The sequence below is a fragment of the Mus caroli genome, unplaced genomic scaffold, assembly GCF_978045245.1.
Source record: "Mus caroli unplaced genomic scaffold, Mus_caroli_1 scaffold_3, whole genome shotgun sequence".
Taxonomy (NCBI): domain Eukaryota; kingdom Metazoa; phylum Chordata; class Mammalia; order Rodentia; family Muridae; genus Mus; species Mus caroli.
Genome location: NW_028227258.1, coordinates 88,826,501 through 88,842,271, shown reverse-complemented (window position 1 = coordinate 88,842,271; position 15,771 = coordinate 88,826,501).

Genomic DNA, 15,771 nt, shown 5'->3' with positions numbered 1-15,771 from the left:
AAATCATGAGTCCATAGGTATGTGCATTTATGTCTGGCTCTTAAATTCAGTTCTATGGATCAAAATATGTATTTTTATTTTAATACCATTTCTCTTTTTATTACTATATCTCTGTAGTCCAATTTGACATCGGGGATGGTGGCACAGGCTAAAACTTAATACTACTGTTTTGGTAAAGGAGTATAATAATAAAATGACTCCTAATATCATTCAGTTATATTCCTAGATAAGTGTCCTCCTCAGCCATAGCCCAAGAGGCATCCTCCTGCAGTGGATGAGAAAAAATAACAGTAATCCACAAAACATACACCAGCAAAGTACAGAGAGTGAGGAACCAGGACACAGAGTCCTAAATCAATTGTCTCCACCACACTCAGTTCCTTTCTCAGTGAACCAGTTGGAATTCTGACTCCAAGGAAACAAAGCCTTCTAAGCATAGTAGGATAGATACACATGTGAACTCACAGAGACTGGTAGAATGCACACAGTCTTTATGTCTAAGCCAGATGGAGTCCCAGTACTGAAAGACACAAACACCCATCCTTGACTTAGAACCTATCTTCAATTGATTGACACACACAAAGGAAAAAATAATTTTTCCCAGCAGACTTTCACTGAATATACAAACGACACTTAAGGACAAGCACCTTGCTCAGTAGCGGATGGCAAACCCAATAGAATTTTTGAAGGTTTGGTCCCGTAATGCTTTGTCTAGACATTTACAAATATTTATACCCACAAGCTTTTATCTACATAATATAGGATGCAGTTATGTGTTTCTCTGGGATTTCTGACTGTGGGGATGTGAGTCTTTGAATCTATATATGTTTCTTGTGCTTTTTCGTCGGCTCTCAGTTTTCTTTTTCTGTGCATTTGCTTGTTTTTTACTTTCCTTCTTTTAGATGACTGTTCGATTTCTGATGAAAAAGAACAAGCAGGAATTTGGATTTGGGTTGGCTATAGATGAGGAGGATCTGGGACTGTTTGGGTGAGAGGGGAAACATAATTAGAACATTTTTGCCTGAAAAAATATATTTCCCCCAAAAATTGAAGAAAAAAGTAATAAATAAATAAATAAATATGGGAATATCAGAAATTCAAGTTTACCATTAGCGTCATAGAGTTTAAAGCCTGTCTTAACAAAACAAAATTGAATGAAATGCAAAAAGAAAAAATGTTGAATAACTAGATTATCAGAAACATCTACTATTTCAGATGATACTTGAATAAATTTTGTTTAAGAAATACTGCCGGGCAGTGGTGGCGCATGCCTTTAATCCCAGCACTTGGAAGGCAGAGACAGGCTGATTTCTGAGTGGGAGGCCAGCCTGGTCTGGTCTACAGAGTGAGTTCCAGGACAGCCAAGGCTATACAGAGAAACTCTGTCTCTAAAAACCAAAACAAACAAACAAACAAACAAACAAAAACCTTTATTTTAAAAAGAATTGCAACAGAATAGAAAACAATGAGTAGACACAATGATTGGATTTCTGTCTTTGCTTTAAATGTGTGTATTCTGTATGTTTTTGACTGAAGAAATATTCTTCTTAGAGGTCATAGTTACAAACAAAGCAATATTCACACAGGAACCTTACCGTTTACTTAGAAGAATATAGAAAAATGTGTACTCTACTGGCTTCTTAAAAATATAAATATTTTTCCTCTGTAGTGTGAACTAGATTCAAGTATGAGTGAGGCCCATACAGTGAAGTAGAAGTAAAAAGAATTAGCTAGATTTGTTAATTAACTTCTAAAGTTTGTTAAGAATGAAGCCAATTAAACTTTCTGCTTGTGTAATAGCTATTTTTAGAAATGAAGAACTTGGATAGATGCAATTGCTGAACAAAGGACTAATATGTAATTTCTGAGTTAACAGTTTTTCACTAGACATTTTTGGTATCCTTATATTAATAAGATTCTGAACATGTATGCAAAAGAAACAAATGAATCATCTTAATAATGGTAATTTTAAAAGGTCAAGAAAAGTGGTTAAATCACTTATTGTCTATTGGTTTTATAATCATTTTTATAGTCCACTATAAGTAATTTTGTATTTATTTCTTGAATTTGAAATTCCATCATGTGTTAATGTTTCCTTTATTATCCCTTTGAATATAAATGATAATAAAAATTGTTTGTTTTAAATTTATTTTAAAAATAAATATTCTACCTTTTATTCTCATATGGTTTCTTTTAAGGCCTTGAGACTTGTTTTTAAAAGTTGGCTGAAGAGTAGCTCTGAAAATCCATTTGTCAAGAAAAGTTTTGTGCACTGCTTTTTAATGCTGCATATTTGTATATCAAAATTATATATAAGCATGAAGTTTTATTAACTAAATACATAGCCACGAGTCAAACTTGATATTTGCTATTCTAATAATTATCAGTAAATTTTATGTTCAAATAAAATATTTCATACAAATACAAGATATCATTAAATGCAGATCATATAGCTAAAATATATACAAATTGTTTAAAAATGCTTTTTTTCTCATTCTTTTGAATATATCATTTATCCATATATTAAACCTACTAATTCTGAAAGAAATGAATATCTAAATCTGATAGCATTTCCCATAGGTATTACAAATGAGTTACCACCGAAATACTCTTATTAAGAAAGAACAATATATAAGACTAGAAATTATAAAAATATTTTCATGAAATTTCTCATTATTTAATATAAGGAGTTTCACTTGATCCTTTTTATCTGTGAGGTCTTATTCAAGGAATTGGAAATTAACTCAATGTTTTGGGGTTTAGAAATATTTTTACTGGGTGATAATGTGGATGTATGAAATATTACATTAAATGTGTTCATATATAATATCAAAGCAATTTTAATGTAGATTTTAATAACTAATGGTTTTAAATTCATTTTCAAACATTTGCTGACCATTTCTTCATTTGAGAACTGTTTATTTCTTTTGTTAGTATATATACTGATTCAATTGTACAGGCATGCATACGTCTATGCCTGCATGCGTGCATACGTGTGTGTGTGTGTGTGTGTGTGTTGAAAACTAAAAAGAGGACCATAAAAGGGAAGCACAGGATCTAAAATGGGTCAAGGGAGATGCTAAAAGAAGCCATAATGGAATCGATATGAAAGGAAAGTTGAAATGTTGATTATTAGTTTCAGAAAAAAGACCTATAGGAATTGAGTGGGTTGACAGGATAAATGAATGAATCGGAGAAAAGTATACCATCTCATATGCATGAAACAATCCTAATAATACCCTTTATGTTATATGCTGATTTTCAAAAATAATAAGAGAGCTGGCTAAAATAATTTCTGCTTTGTCAATTTTTTGATTCCTACGTATTATTTTCAACCTCCTCAAAGGTTCTCTTGCCCTTCATGTCTTGTATGCTAATTGGTCCATAAATTTATTTACAAGTTGTTATATATCTTCATCACTAATGATTTTATAATGATGCTAATCATGATCTATTTCTAAGAGTGAATAAGAATTTTAAGGACATGTGAAATGTATGTTATCTTGGTAAATTGTTATTGTTGTTTTAGTTCACGTGAAGCTGGCACGTGAAAGCAGGCTTGTCTCCCATCTCCATTTCTGAAACAAGAATGTTTGTCTTATAGTGTCCTCCAAGACCTGGTAAAGGAGTGGTCAAAAAGCAAAGATAATAGAAAACAGCACAAGGGTAAAAACATTGTACCTTTAAAAACACCTAAAAAATAAAATATTTCTAACAGACAGTACTGTTATTTTTTCTGTAATTTAAAATGGCATTGGATGAGGGAAGCTGTAAGGTCAGTCCTGGAGAGAAAGTTCAAACAGTAATTACAGCTGACTGACACAATTTCCCAAGTACGATGCTGCATGATATGATTAACATAAAATTTAATGCTGTCATTTGTATCCAGTTATTTGTTCTTTTCCATGGAAGTCTCACCCTGCTAGAGGGTGCACACTAAAACAGAGCTACTAGTTGGAAACCATAAAGGGGCCTCCTCAGTGAGAGTCTGCTGGATGACCGAGTACCTGATGTGATGATATTCTAAACCTCCATCTCTTCCTTACTGAATATACTCTCATTCAAAGAAAAGTACATGTTTATCAAAGCTCAGTCTCCAAACTGTATGAAATAGTAATCCTATAATTTAATGAGAAAAATGCAATAAAACAACATCTAGAATTAAAATCCTAGTCTTAATATGTGCAATGTAATTTAGTCTAATATAAATTATACAATATTCTACATAATACAATGATATATAAATACATATTTATAATTTTCCATGATATACTGTAATAGATAAATATGTTAATATAAACATTATATGTATATAATACATACATAATATAAATACATTTAAATATTATATAACATATAGTTATACAATTAATATGCAATATATAATATATTTCATATATTATGAATAAATATTAATATTATTGTACATCCCCTCTTTGATGTCAAAAGATTTAGACCATGAAAGGTTCTTTTTGTTTTTACTATCCACTTCATCCTCTAACTTGTTTTGATTGTTCTACAAAGACTGAAAGTATCTGTTTGCTGTACAGTTTTAAGAGTCAAGAATTTCATGAGTAATGTTCCTTAAATATGTCTGAACAAAGCAATGGACACAGCATTTGAAAATCCCATAGAAATAATATTTTAAAGATTTGGACATTGTTTAAAGATGTTTGTCAACTGTGTTCTTTTTGTTTTAGGTGAGTTAACCCATATGGTGGTTAATGGGTTGAGTATAGATGGTTTTACTATCAAAAGAGACTAAAGCATAGAGGTGTTGGAGGGTTTTCTTTTAGACACTCAGTGTGCAGTCACCCCTGAAGAGAATCCCATCAAAAGGAGGTCAGAGTTCACATACTCATCTCCGTTTTCAATAACTTACATTTCCTCTCAAATTGAGAACTAACATTTTCACTTTGAAGAATATAGCTTTATAAAATAGTAATAGATGCAATTAAAAGTCACATAAATTAGTTTTACAACCTTCTAGATTATGATACAAATATAACTTGTGAACTCTTCCTAATTTAAAGATAACGAATATCTCTATCTTAGTATCTCCTGTTTTCTTCAAAAGACACCTACACTGCCATCTACGATTTTAGTCTTATTACTTTATAGAAATTCATATTGTCAGCAAATACTTTCCCCCATTCCTTGGGACCAGCATAAGAATTTTATAACGTGTTGGTTTTCTAATAATTTAGAAAGTAGGATGAAATTAACTGGATTATCAGAATCTGAAGATTTCATGAAAAAAGTCACTGTAAATACCAAGGATGAGCAAATTTATAGAATCTTTCATGTGAAAAGTAACTGACTCTGCATACTAACAGTAGAAAACCAGAAATTTAAAAGATAATGTTATTTAAAATGTTTGTTTTATATTTTGAGAATAACAGAATAACCTCATTTACCCTGGCTTTTCTTTTTCTCAAACATGTCAGATATCCCAAATATCCGAGATATCCCATATATTTCAAACACATTGCCCCTTTTCTTCATTAAAACAGAATTGTTCCATAGGAGTCCTCGACCTCTGTCCAATGCTTGGCTGTATTTGCATCTGTGTCACTCAGCTACTGGTAGAGGCTCTCAGAGGACTGTCATGTTATACTTCTGACAGGCATGCCGTTTTGGGTCTGGGTTACTTCACTTAGGATGATATTTTCAAGTTCCTTTTTTTAATTAGGTATTTTCTTCATTTACATTTCAAATGCTATCCCAAAAGTCCCCCATCCCCCCCCACTCCCCTACCCAGCCACTCCCACTTCTTGGCCCTGGCATTCCCCTGTACTGAGGCATATAAAGTTTGCAAGTCCAAGGGGCCTCTCTTCCCAATGATGGCTGACTAGGCCATCTTCTGCTACATATGCAGCTAGAGACACAAGCTCCAGAGGTACTGGTTAGTTCATATTGTTGTTCCACCTATAGGGTTGCAGAACCCTTTAACTCCTTGGGTACTTTCTCTAGCTCCTCCATTGGGGGCCCTGTGTTCCATCCAATAGCTGACTGAGCATCCACTTCTGTTTTTGCCAGACACCAGCATAGCCACACAAGAGACAGCTATATCAGGTTCCTTTCAGCCAAACCTTGCTGGCATATGCAATGGTGTCAGAGTTTGGAGGCTGATTATAGGATGGATCCCCAGGTGTGGCAGTCTCTAGATGGTCCATCCTTTCGTCTCAGCTCCAAACTTTGTCTCTGTAACTCCTATCCCATCCATTTGCAGGCAACAGCTTTTGGGATAGCCCCCACTGCAGTTGTTGGGGACTCACATGAAGACCAACCTGTATGCTCTTTGGTTGGTGGTTCAGTCTCTGAGAGACCCAAGACCCAGGTGAGTTGACTCTGTTGGTCTTCTGTAGTTTCCCCTCAGGACTTGCAATCTTTCCTACTATTCTTCCATAAGAGTCTCCAAACACCATATAATGTTTGGCTGTGGGTGTCAACATCTGAGTCTGTTGCTGGGTGGACCTTCTCAGAGAACAGTCATGCTAGACTCTAATGTGCAAGTGTTACAGAATATCATTAATAGTGTCAGGGATTGGTGCTTGCCCAGGCCCTGTAGTTGATGGCTACCCCACAGGAAGCCCAACTCTGTCAACTAAGCTGGACCCCTGGGAGCTCCCAGATACTGAGGTAGGAAGCAAAGAGCATACACTGGCTGGTCTGAGACATAAGCTCATATGCAACAGAGGGCTCACCTCAGTGAGGGAGGATGAACCTAATCCCGCAGAGACTTGATGCCCGAGGAGGGTGAGGGGGTGACAAAGTTCCCAGAGGCAAAGAGGACAGAGGAAGAACTATGCTAGAGGTGTACCTGGAGAGGGAGAAATATTTGGGATGTAGATAAAATATTTAATTTAAATGTAAAGTACCTGTTCTTGGGGAAAAATGTTGTTTACACACACACACACAACCACACACACACATACACACACACACATACACACACACACACACACACACACACACACACACACACACACACATATACACATGTATGTTTAGAAAAACTCAGTCTATATAATGTTACTTTTATGCATATGTTTTCAGGATTGACTAATTATTATTGCACAACAAATTGGAATACCCTTTCCTGGGGAAGACTATTTCTCCCACTCTCTGCATTCCTCAGTTGCCTGTAGTTAGATATGTCACACTAAGACTTCATAAGCTTTTTTCATCTGTGTAGCATAGTTATTATTCTCCTTCTTCAGCTTATTAGTAGAGTCATATTGGTGAAACCGTGTGAGTCTAGCTAGCGTCTGAATTTACTAACAGACACAAACTCATAGTAAACTCTGTGATATTTGGGCCCTTACCTAACCTCCAACTTCAAAATCAACTTGCCCAAGTCAATAGCTTTTCTATATATCAGTAACAAACACCCAGAGAAAGAGCTCATAGACAGATGGCCGTTCATAATATTCTCAAATAAAATAAATTATATAGGAATAGACTTCGCCAACTCAGTGAAGATCATTCAAATTCTGTAAAAAAGAGATAATGACAAAGCCATTTATAGCAATGTAGCAAAAAAAAAAATCTATGTATTTAAAATCTGACAATATATTTATAAAAAGGATAACATGACAAAGATACTATATAGTAGAACAAAGTTAAAGAAGCCCAATATAAGGAAATGGTGAAGAAATCTTTATTTTTCAAATGCTAGTTTCTGTGAACTGGACTATAATTTTAGTTTAGTCTCTGTGAAAATCCTAATATTTTCCCAATGGATGTGGACAATAGAGATTATGAAGCTTTACAGAAATGGAAATATTCTTGGAAAATTAAAGCAACTTTGACTATGAATGAACTTTTAAGATGTCTAAAGGATTAAAAATGATGTAGTGAAGTATTATGTTGGTTTAAAACTATCCTGCTCATCTTTGAATCAAATTGAAATGGCATTTTCTAAAATGTCCTCATTTACAAATCTAGAATTTTATAACATTACATATCAAAGATATATTTAAATTTGTAGAATAAAACAGGTCTTGTACTTGTGAAAAAAAAAAAAAACCTGAAAATCAGTGGTACCTACTGACTGTTGTCTCATCATTTGAAGTCAAAGGGATCAGGATATCAAGACTAGTTTCTGATACATAGTGTTTTGAGCATGGGTTATATGTTACTTTGTTTCAGAAAACACACACATACAGACACACATACACACACACACAAAGACAGACACACATACACACACACACCATTCAGGAATGCAGGTTAATCTGAAAGATGCTAAACTGTGTTGAAGGTTCACTTCCTCGCTCATAAATGGTACGTTTGTGAGGCATCCTCATGATAAGGAAAAGAACTAATGATGGACCGTTTTAGCAAAAATCATGAAGATTCCATCTTCATGGCTATTCAGTTCCCAGAGGCATTACTTTTTTTTTTAATTTTTAATATTTTTATTACATATTTTCCTCAGTTACATTTCCAATGCTATCCCAAAAGTCCCCCATAGCGCCCCCCACTTCCCTACCCACCCATTCCCATTCTTTTGGCCCTGGCATTTCCCTATATTGGGGCATATAAAGTTTGCAAGTCCAATGGGCCTCTCTTTCCAGTGATGGCCAACTAGGCCATCTTTCGATACATATGCAGCTAGAGACAAGAGCTCCAGGGTTCTGGTTAGTACATCATGTTGTTCCAACAATAGGGTTGCAGATACCTTTAGCTCCTTGGGTACTTTCTCTAGCTTCTCCATTGGGAGCCCTGTGATACATCCAATAGCTGACTGTGAACATCCACTCCTGTGTTTGCTAGGCCCCGGCATCATCTCACAAGAGACAGCTATATTTGGGTCCTTTCAGCAAAATCTTGCTAGTGTATGCAATGGTGTCAGCGTTTAGAAGCTGATTATGGGATGGATCCCTGGATACTGCAGTCTCTAAATGGTCCATCCTTTCATCACAGCTCCGAACTTTGTCTCTGTAACTCCTTCCATGGGTGTTTTGTTCCCAATTCTAAGAAGGGGCACAGTGTCCACACTTTGGTCTTCATTCTTCTTGAGTTTCATGCGTTTAGCAAATTGTATCTTATATCTTGGGTATCCTAAGTTTTGGGCTAATATCCACTTATCAGTGAATACATATTGTGTGAGTTCTTTTGTGATTGTGTTACTTCACTCAAGATATGCCCTCGAGATCCATCCATTTGGCAAGGAATTTCATAAATTCATTCTTTTTAATAGCTGAGTAGTACTCCATTGTGTAAATGTACCATAATTTCTGTATCCATTCCTCTGTTGAGGGACATCTGGGTTCTTTCCAGCTTCTGGCTATTATAAATAGGGCTGCTATGAACATAGTGGAGCATGTGTCCTTCTTACCGGTTGGGACATGTTCTGGATATATGCCTAGAAGAGGTATTGCTGGATCCTCCGGTAGTACTATGTCCAATTTTCTAAGGAACCGCCAGAATGATTTCCAGAGTGGTTGTACAAGCTTGCAATCCCACCAACAATGGAGGAGTGTTCCTCTTTCTCCACATCCTCGCCAGCATCTGCTGTCACCTGAATTTTTGATCTTAGCCATTCTGACTGGTGTGAGGTGGAATCTCAGGGTTGTTTTGATTTGCATTTCCCTGATGATTAAGAATGTTGAACATTTTTTCAGGAGCTTCTCTGCCATTCGGTATTCCTCAGGAGAGAATTCTTTGTTCAGTTCTGAGCCCCATTTTTTAATGGGGTTATTTGACTTTCTGGAGTCCACCTTCTTGAGTTCTTTATATATATTGGATATTAGTCCCTTATCTGATTTAGGATAGGTGAAGATCCTTTCCCAATCTGTTGGTGGTTTTTTTGTCCTATTGATGGTGTCTTTAGCCTTGCAGAAGCTTTGCAGTTTCATGAGGTCCCACTTGTCCATTCTCGATCTTACAGCACAAGTCATTAGGGATTTATTCAAGAATTTTTCCCCTGTGCCCATATCTTCAAGGCTTTTCCCCACTTTCTCCTCTATAAGTTTCAGTGTCTCTGGTTTTATGTGAAGTTCCTTGATCCACTTAGACTTGACCTTAGTACAAGGAGATAGAAATGGATCGATTCCCATTTTTCTACATGTTAACAACCAGTTGTGCCAGCACCATTTGTTGAAAATGCTGTCTTTCTTCCACTGGATGTTTTTAGCTCCCTTGTCGAAGATCAAGTGACCGTAGGTGTGTGGGTTCATTTCTGGGTCTTCAATTCTATTCCATTGGTCTATTTGTCTGTCACTATACCAGTACCATGCAGTTTTTATCACAATTGCTCTGTAGTAAAGCTTTAAGTCCGGCATGGTGATTCCACCAGAGGTTCTTTTATCCTTGAGAAGAGTTTTTGCTATCCTAGGTTTTTTGTTATTCCAGATGAATTTGCAGATTGCACTTTCTAATTCGTTGAAGAATTGATTTGGAATTTTGATGGGGATTGCATTGAATCTGTAGATTGCTTTTGCCAAGATAGCCATTTTTACAATGTTGATCCTGCCAATCCATGAGCATGGGAGATCTTTCCATCTTCTAAGATCTTCTATAATTTCTTTCTTCAGAGACTTGAAGTTTTTATTATACAGATCTTTCACTTCCTTAGTTAGAGTCACGCCAAGATATTTTATATTATTTGTGACTATTGAGAAGGGTGTTGTTTCCCTAATTTCATTCTCAGCCTGTTTATTCTTTGTGTAGAGAAAGGCCATTGATTTGTTTGAGTTAATTTTATATCCAGCTAATTCACTGAAGCTGTTTATCAGGTTTAGGAGTTCTCTGGTGGAATTTTTAGGGTCACTTATATATACTATCATATCATCTGCAAAAAGTGATATTTTGACTGCACCTTTTCCAATTTGTATCCCTTTGATCTCCTTTTGTTGTCGAATTGCTCTGGCTAGGACTTCAAGTACAATGTTGACTAGGTATGGAGAAAGTGGACAGCCTTGTCTAGTCCCTGATTTTAGAGGGATTGCTTCAAGCTTCTCACCATTTACTTTGATGTTGGCTACTGGTTTGCTGTAGATTGCTTTTATCATGTTTAGGTATGGGCCTTGAATTCCTGATCTTTCCAAGACTTTTATCATAAATGGGTGTTGGATCTTGTCAAATGCTTTTTCCGCATCTAACAAGATGACCATGTGGTTTTTGTCTTTGAGTTTGTTTATATACTGGATTACATTGATGGATTTCTGTATATTGAACCATCCCTGCATCCCTGGGATGAAACCTACTTGGTCAGGGTGGATGATTGTTTTGATATTTTCTTGGATTCGGTTAGCAAGAACTTTATTGAGGATTTTTGCATCAATATTCATAAGGGATATTGGTCTGAAGTTTTCTATCTTTGTTGGGTCTTTTTGCGGTTTAGGTATTAGAGTAATTGTGGCTTCATAGAATGAGTTGGGTAGAGTACCTTCTGTTTCTATTTTGTGGAATAGTTTGTGAAGAACTGGGATTAGATCTTCTTTGAAGGTCTGATAGAACTCTGCACTAAACCCATCTGGTCCTGGGCTTTTTTTAGTTGGGAGACTATTAATGACTGCTTCTATTTCTTTGGGGGATATAGGGCTGTTTAGATCATTAACCTGATCTTGATTCAACTTTGGTACCTGGTATCTGTCTAGGAACTTCTCCATTTCATCCAGATTCTCCAGTTTTGTTGAGTATAGCCTTTGGTAGAAGGATCTGATGGTGTTTTGGATGTCTTCAGGATCTGTTGTTATGTCTCCTTTTTCATTTCTGATTTTGTTAATTAGGATGCTTTCCCTTTGCCATCTAGTGAGTCTGGCTAAGGGTTTATCTATCTGGTTGATTTTCTCAACGAACCAGCTCCTTGATTGGTTGATTCTTTGAATAGTTCTTCTTGTTTCCACTTGGTTGATTTCGCCACTGAGTTTGATTATTTCCTGCAGTCTACTCCTCTTGAGTGAATTTGCTTCCTTTTGTTCTAGTGCTTTTAGGTATGTTGTCAAGCTGCTAATGTGTGCTCTCTCTAGTTTCCTTTTGGAGGCACTCAGAGCTATGAGTTTTCCTCTTAGAAATGCTTTCATTGCGTCACATAAGTTTGGGTATGTTGTGGCTTCATTTTCATTGAACTCTAAAAAGTCCTTAATTTCTTTCTTTATTCCTTCCTTGACCAAGGTATCATTGAGAAGAGTGTTGTTCAGTTTCCACGTGAAGGTTGGCTTTCTATTATTTATTTTGTTATTGAAGATCAGCCTTAGTCCATGGTGATCTGATAGGATGCATGGGACAATTTCAATATTTTTGTATCTGTTGAGGCCTGTTTTGTGACCAATTATGTGGTCAATTTTGGAGAAGGTACCATGAGGTGCTGAAAAGAAGGTATATCCTTTTGTTTTAGGATAGAATGTTCTGTAGATATCTGCCAGATCCATTTGATTCATAATTTCTGTTAGTTTCACTGTGTCCCTGTTTAGTTTCTGTTTCCATGATCTGTCCATTGGTGAAAGTGGTGTGTTGAAGTCTCCCACTATTATTGTATGAGGTGCAATGTGTGCTTTGAGATTTACTAAAGTTTCTTTAATGAATGTGGCTGCCTTTGTATTTGGAGCATAGATATTCAGGATTGATAGTTCCTCTTGGAAGATTTTACATTTGATGAGTATGAAGTGTCCGTCTCTGTCTTTTTTAATGACTTTGGGTTCGAAGTCAACCTTATCAGATATTAGAATGGCTACTCCAACTTGTTTCTTCATACCATTTGCTTGAAAAATTGTTTTCCAGCCTTTCATTCTGAGGTAGTGTCTATCTTTTTCTCTGAGATGAGTTTCCTGTAAGCAGCAAAATGTTGGGTCTTGTTTGTGTAGCCAGTTTGTTAGTCTATGTCTTTTTATCGGGGAGTTGAGTCCATTCATATTAAGAGATATTAAGGAAAAATAATTGTTGTTTCCTGTTATTTTTGTTGTTAAAGTTGGCATTCTGTTCTTGTGGCTCTCTTCTTTTAGGTTTGTTGAGGGATTACCTTCTTGTAGTTTCTAGGGCGTGGTTCCTGTCCTTGTATTGTTTTTTTTCTGTTATTATCCTTTGAAGGGCTGGATTCGTGGAGAGATAATGTGTGAATTTGGTTTTGTCGTGGAATACTTTGGTTTCTCCATCTATGTTAATTGAGAGTTTGGCTGGGTATAGTAGCCTGGGCTGGAGTTTGTGTTCTTTTAGTGTCTGTATAACATCCGTCCAGGATCTTCTGGCTTTCATAGTCTCTGGTGAAAAATCTGGTGTAATTCTGATAGGCTTGCCTTTATATGTTACTTGGCCTTTTTCTCTTACTGCTTTTAGTATTCTATCTTTATTTAGAGCATTTGTTGTTCTGATTATTATGTGTCAGGAGGTATTTCTTTTCTGGTCCAGTCTATTTGGAGTTCTGTAGGCTTCTTGTATGTTCATGGGCATCTCTTTCTTTACATTTGGGAAGTTTTCTTCTATAATTTTGTTGAAGATGTTTGCTGGTCCTTTGAGTTGAAAATCTTCATTCTCATCCACTCCTATTATCCGTAGGTTTGGTCTTCTCATTGTGTCCTGTATTTCTTGGATGTTTTGAGTTAGGATCTTTTTGCATTTTACATTTTCCTTGATTGTTGTGCCGATGTTCTCTATGGAATCTTCTGCACCTGAGATTCTCTCTTCCATCTCCTGTATTCTGTTGCTGATGCTGGTATCTATGGTTCCAGATTTCTTTCCTAGGGTTTCTATCTCCAGTGTTGCCTCATTTTGGGTTTTCTTTATTGTGTCTACTTCCCTTTTTAGGTCTAGTATGGTTTTGTTCATTTCCATCATCTGTTTGGATGTGTTTTCCTGTTTTTCTGTAAGGACTTCTACCTGTTTGATTATGTTATCCTGTTTTTCTTTAAGGATTTGTAACTCTTTAGCAGTGTTCTCCTGCAATTCTTTAAGGGATTTTTGTGCTTCCTCTTTACTGTCTTCTACCTGTTTAACAGTGTTCCTTTGTATTTCTTTAAGTGTGTTATTAAAGTCCTTCTTGAAGTCCTCTACCATCATCATGAGATATGCTTTTAGATCCGTGTCTAGTTTTTCCGGTGTGTTGGGGTGCCCTGGACTGGGGGAAGTGGGAGTGTTGGGTTCTGATGATGGTGAGTGGTCTTGGTTTCTGTTAGTAAGATTATTACGTTTACCTTTCGCCATCTGGTATTCTCTGGGGTTAGTTGTTGTCGTTGTCACTGTTTAAAGATTGGAGTAGAAGCTGTGTTCCACTCACCAGAAGTCTTAGGATCCTGTGGCGGGTGTTGTGGGTAGCTGGCGAGTGTCAGCAGACCCTGTGCACTAGCTACCCTGGTGCTTTTCTGACAGGAGAGGCTTGTGGCCCTATTCAGGCCGGATTTCTGCCTCCCCAACCAAAGCAGTCTCAGGTCCCGCGTGATTGGACTGGAGCAGAAGCTGTGTTCCACTCACCAGCAGTCTCAAAATCCTGTGGCGGGGCTTGTGGGTAGCTGGCGGGTGTCAGCTGACCCTGTGCTCTAGCCACCCGGGTGCTGGTCCGGCCGGAAGAGAGAGGCATTACTTTTTAATACAACTAAATTGGGGAACAGGTTCAATATATGAATATATTTAGAGGACACAAAATTATAGTTCTCCCATTTTCTTTCAACTAATGTATGTAGGAAATGCTATAGACAAGAAAGAATCACTAAATTATAGTGCTGGCACAATTGGACATTCTTACATCTCTGTGATAGAATGCCTTATAAAAACAAGTTGTGGGAGGAAAGTTTTATTTTGTATCAAAAGTCATAGACCATCAGAATGGGAATTGTATAAAGTAGTTCAACTAGAAGCACAGACTGTAAGATTAAGTAAATCTTTTCTTCTGTATTTTACTTTTAGTCATGGTGATAGCCACAGCATTAGCAAATAAGACAGTATGCTTTTATTTATATACAATTCCAGAAAAATTCAAAGTGGCACAAAGTTGATAAATAATTGACAAAGGATGTCAGCAGATTAAGTCAGAGTGGGAGACAGAATGCTTCAGAAAATTAAATCTTGAAAAAGTGCCCCCTACCCCTGACTGCAATTACCCTAACAGCCATGTAATCAAGAAAATTTAAATCATTAATTTGAAGGACTGAAGAAGCACAAACATTCACTATCCTATGTTGGAATGAATGGTTATATAAATACTAAAAATCTGTTCCATGAATCCCTCAAGAGGACTACAAAAACAAATGAGAGACATACAACCTTCAAGACATTCCTATTACTATTACACATAGCTCATCAGAAGTCACATATATATATATATATATATATATATATATGTGTGTGAGTCATATATATATATATATATATATATATATATATATGACACACACACATATATATACACATACGTATATATTTCCATATGTGTGTGTGTTTATATGTTTATGGTCATATATGTATGTATCTATGCATCCATTCATTCAAATTAATGCTATATTCTACAGAAGGCCAAAGAATTAAAGAACTACATACGGAATACATCCATCCCGAAATAGTGTTTGGAAGTAAAGCCTCAGGGCAGAGTTGATATCACTGTTTTTTCAGAGAATACCTCTCTTATGCTATTGTTAGATATAAATCTTAATATACTAGATGGACACTATATGAATCCTGGTTGCAAATGGCAATATAAATTATCTCCATAATGATGTCTTAAATAAAATAATTAATCTATGCAAAATTACAACAAAGACTTTTTAAATCTTTCTTATATTTAATGGAATGGTGTGATTTACTTAGTTAATTTAAAAAAACTGTTTCCTAAGC